Source organism: Pseudorca crassidens, chromosome X (assembly GCF_039906515.1).
Source record: "Pseudorca crassidens isolate mPseCra1 chromosome X, mPseCra1.hap1, whole genome shotgun sequence".
Taxonomy (NCBI): domain Eukaryota; kingdom Metazoa; phylum Chordata; class Mammalia; order Artiodactyla; family Delphinidae; genus Pseudorca; species Pseudorca crassidens.
This window is the reverse complement of record NC_090317.1, coordinates 65981930-65989927: the sequence shown is the minus strand read 5'-3', so window position 1 is coordinate 65989927 and position 7998 is coordinate 65981930.

Genomic DNA, 7998 nt, shown 5'->3' with positions numbered 1-7998 from the left:
TAATTGCAACTTTCAAAATAAGAGCCAAGTATGTCTTCATATACCTCTCTACACAAAAAAACAACAATTGAAGATAGGCCATGTATCCAAACATTAATTCCAATATAGCTTTTCTTATTATTTAAACTTGTTTTCCACACATATCACTCATCTTTCTCACTCTTATCCAAACTGGGAACAGAGTCGTATAGAGTTTCCTGAGATGAACATCCATATATTTCTATTTCCATTAGCTCATTTTAGATTCTAACTCTTGCTTTTAAAACTTTAAATGGCTGTTCAATTTCCTTCCTCCTCCATCAGTGTAATGAAATAACGTTTTGATTTGAACTTGCTTAGATTAGCTACTTACTTAAGTTGAAAATTATTTTAAAAACTTTCTGGAGTTGGGGAATGGGGAGAGCACTGAGAATATTAACCATTATTATGGTTATTGATCACCATAATCTTACATGAAAGTCTGGGGCAAAATATCCAATATATTATCAAATGTGTTTCTCTTTCTTAGTATGAAGTGAGATGACCAGGTATGCTAGATTGTTTAGGATTCTCCAGTTTTTTTTTTTTTTTTTTTTTTTTTGTGGTACGCGGGTCTCTCACTGTTGTGGCCTCTCCCGTTGCGGAGCACAGGCTCCAGACGTGCAGGCTCAGCAGCCATGGCTCACGGGCCCAGCCACTCCATGGCATGTGGGATCTTCCAGGACCAGGGCACGAACCTGTGTCCCCTGCATCGGCGGGCTGACTCTCAACTACTGCACCACCAGGGAAGCTCCAAGGATTCTCCAGTTTTTTTATGTTGCAGTTGGCTGCCCTTGCATGACTCTTCGAATCTGTAACCCACAGCTGAACGGATTCTGGCAGGAACTTAAAGACTTGATCCAAGAGAGAATTTGGGATGAACAGTCAATTAGAACAAGAAGACAACTGATTCACTGACTGACTGACTGACTGACTAGACATTTAAATGAACAAACAAATATATATACATATGATAGAATGAATAACTGAGAATCACAAAAAGAAAAATCATAGTTTGAATATGATTTGAAGGTAATATTTATTTATTTTTTAACAACTTTATTGGAGTATAATTGATTTACAATGGTGTGTTAGTTTCTGCTTTATAACAAAGTGAATCAGCTATATGTATACATATATCACCATATCCCCTCCCTCTTGCATCTCCCTTCCGTCCTCCCTAACTCAGCCCTCTAGGTGGTCAAAAAGCAAGGATCTGACTTCCCTGTGCTATGCAGCTGTTTCCCACTAGCTATCTATTTTACATTTGGTAGTTTATATATGTCAATGCCACTCTCCCACCTCGTCCCAGCTTACCATTCCCCCTCTCTGTGTCCTCAAGTTCACTCTCTACGTCTGTGTCTTTATTCCTGTACTGCCCCTAGTTTCATCAGAACCACTTTTTTTTTTTAGATTCCATATATATGTGTTAGCATATGGTATTTCTTTCTCTCTTTCTGACTTACTTCACTCTGTATGACAGACTCTACATCCATCCAACTTACTACAAATAACTCAATTTCATTTCTTTTCATGGCTGAGTAATATTCCATTATATATATGTGCCACATCTTCTTTATCCATTCATCCGATGATGGACACTTAGGTTGTTTCCATCTCTGGGCTATTGTAAATAGAGCTGCAATGAACATTTTGGTACATGACTCTTTTTGAATTATGGTTTTCTCAGGGTATATGCCCAGTAGTGACTGCTGGGTCATATGGTAGTTCTATTTTTAGTTTTTAAGGAACTTCCATACTGTTCTCCATAGTGGCTGTATCAATATACTTTCCCACCAACAGTGCAAGATGGTTCCCTTTTATCCACACCCTCTCCAGCATTTATTGTTTCTAGATTTTTTGATAATGGCCATTCTTACCGGCGTGAGGTGATATCTCATTGTGGTTTTGATTTGCATTTCTCTAATGATTAGTGATGTTGAGCTTCCTTTCATGTGTTTGTTGGCAATCTGTATATCTTCTTAGGAGAAATGTCTATTTAGGTCTTCTCATTTGTGGATTGGGTTGTATGATTCTTTTGATATTGAGCTGCATGAGCTGCTTGTATATTTTGGAGATTAATCCTTTGTCAGTCGCTTCATTTGCAAGTATTTTCTTCCATTCTGAGGGTTGTCTTGTTTATGGTTACATTTGCTGTGCAAAAGCTTTGAAGTTTCATTAGGTCCCATTTGTTTATTTTTGTATTTATTTCCATTTCTCTAGGAGGTTGGTAAAAAAAGGATCTTGCTGTGATTTATGTCATAGAGTGTTCTGCCTATGCTTTCCTCTAAGAATTTTACAGTGTCTGATCTTACATTTAGGTCTTTAATCGATTTTGAGTTTATTTTTGTGTATGGTGTTAGGGAGTGTTCTAATTTCATTCTATTACATGTAGCTGTCCAGTTTTCCCAGCACCACTGAATGAAGAGGCTGTCTTTTCTCCATTGTATATTCTTGCCTCCTTTATCAAAGATAAAGTCTTTATCAAAGATAAAGATACGTGTGTGGGTTTATCTCTGGGCTTTCTATCCTGTCCCATTGGTCTATATTTCTGTTTTTGTTCCTGTACCATACTGTCTTGATGACTATAGCTTTGAAGTCAGAGAGGCTGATTCACCCACGTTCATTTTTCTTTTTCAGGATTGCATTGGCTATTCAGGGTCTTCTGTGTTTCCACACAAATTGTGAAATTTTTCATTGTAATTCTTTGAAAAATGCCATTGGTAGCTTGATAGGGATTGCATTGAATGTGTAGATTGCTTTGGGTAGTATAGTGATTTTCACAATGTTGATTCTTCCAATCCAAGAACATGGTCTATATCTCCATCTGTTTGTATCATCTTTAGTTACTTTCATGAGTGTCTTATAGTTTTCTGCACACAGGTTTTTGTCTCCTTAGGTAGGTTTATTTCTAGGTATTGTATTATTTTTGTTGCCATGGTAAATGGGAGTGTTTCCATAATTTCTCTTTCACAATTTTCGTCGTTAGTGTATAGGAGTGCAAGAGATTCCTGTGCATTAATTTTGTATCCTGCTACTTTACCATATTCAATGATTAGTTCTAGTAGGTTTCTGGTAGCATCTTTAGGATTCCCTATGTATAATATCATGTCATCTGCAAAGAGTGACAGCTTTACTTCTTTACCGATTTGGATTCCTTTTATTTCTTTTTCTTCTCTGATTGCTGTGGTTAAAACTTCCAGAACTATGTTGAATAATAGTGGTGTGAGTGGTTAACCTTATCTTGGTCCTGATCTTAGAGGAAATGATTTCAGATTTTCACCATTGAGAATGATGTTGGCTATGGGTTTGTCATATACGGCCTTTATTATGTTGAGGTAAGTTCCCTCTATGCCTACATTCTGGAGGTTTTTTTATCTTAAATAGGTGTTGAATTTTGTCAAAAGCTTATTCTGCATCTATTGAGATGATCATATGGTTTTTATCCTTCAGTGTGTTAATATGGTGTATTACATTGATTGATTTGGGTATATTGAAGAATCCTTGCATTCCTGGGATAAACCTAACTTGCTCATTATGTATGATCCTTTTAATGTGCTGTTGGATTCTGTTTGCTAGTATTTTGTTGGGGATTTTTATGTCTATGTTCATCAGTGATATTGGTCTGTAGTTTTCTTTCTTTGTGACATCTTTTTCTGGTTTTCGTATCAGGGTGATGGTGGCCTCATAGAAAGGTTTTGGGAGTATTCCTCCCTCTGCTATATTTTGGAAGAGTTTGAGAAGGATAGGTGTTAGCTCTTCTCTAAATGTTTGATAGAATTCGTGTGTGAAACCATCTGGTCCTGGGCTTTTGATTGTTGGAAGATTTTTAATCACAGTCTCAATTTCAGTGCTTGTTATTGGTCTGTTTATATTTTCTATTTCTTCCTGGTTCAGTCTTGGAAGGTTTTGTTTTTCTACGAATGTGTCCATTTCTTCCACTTTTCCCATTTTCTTAGCATAGAGTTGCTGGTAGTAATCTCTCATGATCCTTTATATTTCTGCAGTGTCAGTTGTTACTTCTCCTTTTTCATATCTAATTCTATTGATTTGAGTCTTCTCCCATTTTTTTCTTGATGAGTCTGGCTAGTGGCTTATCAATTTTGTTTATCTTCTCAAGGAATCAGCTTTAAGTTTAATTGATCTTTGCTATTGTTTCCTTCATTTCTTTTATATTTATTTCTGATCTAATCTTTATAGTTTCTTTCTTTCTGCTAACTTTGGATTTTTTTTGTTCTTTTTACTCTAATTGCTTTAGGTGTAATTTTTGGTTGTTTATTTGAGTTGTTTCTTGTTTCTTCAGGTAAGATTATATTGCTATAAAATTCCCTCTTAGAATTGCTTTTGCTGCATCCCATAGGATTTGGGCAGTCATGTTTTAATTGTCATTTGTTTCTAGGTATTTTTTGATTTCCCCTTTGATTCCTTCAGTGATCTCTTGGTTATTTAAAACTGTATTGTTTAGCTTCCATGTGTTTTTATTTTTTTACAGTTTTTTTTCCTGTAATTGATATCTAGTCTCATAGCATTGTTGTTGGAAAAGATACCTGATACAATTTCAACTTTCTTAAATTCAACAAGGCTTGATTTGTTATACAAGATATGATCTATCCTGGAGAATGTTCCATGGACACTTGAGATGAAAGTGTATTTTGTTGTTTTTGGATGGAAGGTCCTATAAATACCAATTAAGTCCATCTTGTTTAATGTGTCATTTAAAGCTTGTGTTTCCTTGTTTACTTTTATTTTGGATGATCTGTCCATTGGTGAAAGTGGGGTGTTAAAGTCCCCTACTATGAATGTGTTACTGTCGATTTCCCATTTTATGGCTGTTAGCATTTGCCTTATGTATTGAGGTGCTCCTATGTTGGGTGCATAAATATACACAATTGTTATATCTTCTTCATGGGTTGATCCCTTTATCATTAGGCAGTGTCCTTCTTTGTCTCTTGTAATAGTCTTTATTTTAAGTCTATTGTGTCTGATATGAGAATTGCTGCTCCAGCTTTCTTTTGATTTCCATTTACATAGAATATCTTTTTCCATCCCCTCACTTTCAGTCTGTATGTGTCCCTAGGTCTGAAGTGGGTGTCTTGTAGACAGCATATATATGGGTCTTGTTTTTGTATCCATCCAGCTAATCTATGTTTTATTGGTTGGAGCATTTAATTCATTTACATTTAAGGTAATTATTGATATGTATGTTCCTATTAGCATTTTCGTAATTATTTTGGGTTTGTTATTGTAGGTCTTTTCCTTCTCTTGTGTTTCCTGCCTAGAGAAGCTCCTTTAGCATTTTTTGTAAGGCTGGTTTGGTGATGCTCAATCTCTTAGCTTTTGCCTGTCTCTAATATTTTTATTTTCTCTGTCGAATCTGAATGAGATCCTTGCTGGGTAGAGTAATCTTGGTTGTAGTTTTTTCCCTTTCATTACCTTAAATATGTCGTACCACTCCCTTCTGGCTTGCAGAGTTTCTGCTGAAAGTTCACCTGTTAACCTTTTGGGGATTCCCTTGTATGTTATTTGTTGTTTTGTTCTTCCTGCTTTTAATAATTTTTCTTTGTATTTAATTTTTGATAGTTTGATTAATATGTGTTTTAACATGTTTCTCCATTGATTTATCCTGTATGATGCTCTCTGAGCCTCCTGGACTTAATTGAGTATTTCCTTTCCTATATTAGGGACGTTTTCAACTATAACGTCTTCAAATATTTACTCAGTACCTTTGTTTTTCTCTTCTTCTTCTGGGATCCCTACAATTCGAATATTGGTGCATTTAATGTTGTCCCAGAGGTCTCTGAGACTGTCCTCAATTATTTTCATTATTTTTTCTTTATTTTGCTCTATGATCGTTTTTTCCACTATTTTATCTTCCAGGTCACATATCCGTTCTTCTCCTCAGTTATTCTGCTGTTGTTTCCTTGTAGAGAATTTTAAATTTCATTTATTGTGTTTTTCATCATTGTTTGCTTGCACTTTAGTTCTTCTAGTTCCTTAAACGTTTCTTGTATTTTCTCCATTCTATTCCCAAATTTTGGATCATCTTTACTATCATAATACTGAATTTTTGTCCCAGTAGACTGTCCATTTTCTCGCCATTTGTTTGTTCTGGTGAGTTTTTACCTTGCTGCTTCATCTGCTGCGTATTTGTCTTTCTTGTCAGATTACTTAACTTACTGTGTTTCGGGTCTCCTTTTCGCAGGTTGCAGGTTTGTAGTTCCCATTTCTTTTGGTGTCTGCCCCCAGTGGGTAAGGTTGTTTCAATGGGTTGTGTAGGCTTCGTGTTGGAGCGTACTGGTGTCTGTGTTCTGGTGGATGAGGCTGGATCTTGTCTTTCTGGTGGGCAGTTCCACAGCCAGTTCTGTGTTTTGGGGTGTCTGTGAACATATTATGATTTTAGGCAGCCTCTCTCTAATGGGTGGGGTTGTGTTCCTGTCTTGAGAGTTGTTTGGCATGGCTTGTCCAGCACTGGAGCTGCTCGTCTTTGCATGGAGCTGGGTCTTAGCATTGAGACAGAGATCTCTGGATGAGCTCTCACCAATTGATATTACTTGGGGCTAGGAGGTCTCTGGTGGACCAATGTCCTGAAATCAGCTGTCCCACCTCAGAAGCTCAGGCCTGACACCCAGTTGGAGCACCAAGACCCTGTCAGCCACACAGCTCAGAAGAAAAGGGAGAAAAAATGGAAATAAATAAATAATAAAATAAATAGCTATTAAAATAAAAAACAAAAAAATATTAAAATTAAAAAGGAGAAGAAAAAGAAGAGGGCAGCCAAACCAGTAAACAAATCCACCAATGATAACAAGTGTTAAAAACTAAACTACAATAAACATAAAATCAGAAACTAGTCAGTTGCATACAGAAAACCCCAAGTCTGCAGTTTCTCCCAAAGTCCTGGGCCTCAATTTTGGGTTGATTCTTTGTCTATTCAGGTATTCCACAGATGAAGGGTACATCAAGTTGATTGTGGAGATTTAATCTGTTTCTCCTGAGGTTGCATGGAGAAATTTCCCTTTCTCTTCTTTGCTCCCATAGCTCCTGGGATTCAGCTTTGGATTTGGTCCCGCCTCTCCATGTAGGTCACCCTCTGGCATCTATTGTTCACCCAGACAGCATATGGTTAAAGCAGCGGCTGATTAGGGGTCTCTTGCTCACTCAGTCTGCGGCGTGTAAGGGGTATGGAATGTGGGGTGAGCCTGTGGAGGCAGACGCCAGTGTGATGTTGCAACAGCCTGAGGCTCACCATGTGTTCTCCCAGAGAAGTTGTCCCTGGATCACAGGATCCTGGCAGTGGCGGGCTGTACAGTCTCCTGGGGTGGGGGGGAAGTGTGGACAGTGACCTGTGCTTCCAGACAGGATCCTTGGTGGTTGCAGCAGCAGCCTTAGTGTTTCATGCCCATCTCTGGTGTCCTTGCTGATAGCTGCAGCTTGCATCCATCTCTGAAGCTCGTTTAGGCAGTGTTCTGAATCCCCTTTCCTAGTGCACCCCAAAACAAAGGTCTCTTGACTCTCAGGCAGTTCCAGACTTTTTCCTGGACTCCCTCCTGGCTAGCTGTGGTGCACTAGCCCCCTTCAGGCTGTGTTCACGCAGCCAACCCCAGTCCTCTCCCTGAGATCTGAACTCTGAAGCCCAAGCCTCAACTCCCAGCTCCCACCCGCCCTGGCAGGTGAGCAGACAAGCCTCTCGGGCTGGTGAGTGCTGGTCTGCACCTGTCCTCTGTGTGGGAATCTCTCCACTTTGCCCTCTGCACCCCTGTTGCTGTGCTCTCCTCTGTGGCTCTGAAGCTTCCCTCCCTCCCTGTCACCCCCCATCTCCGCCAGTGAAAGGGTTTCCTAGTGTGTGGAAACTTTTCCTCCTTCACAGCCCCCTCCAGAGGTGCAGGTCCTATCCTTATTCTTTTGTCTCTGTTTTTTTCTTTTTTCTTTTGCTCTACCCACATACGTGGGGAGTTTCTTGCCTTTTGGGAAATCTGAGGT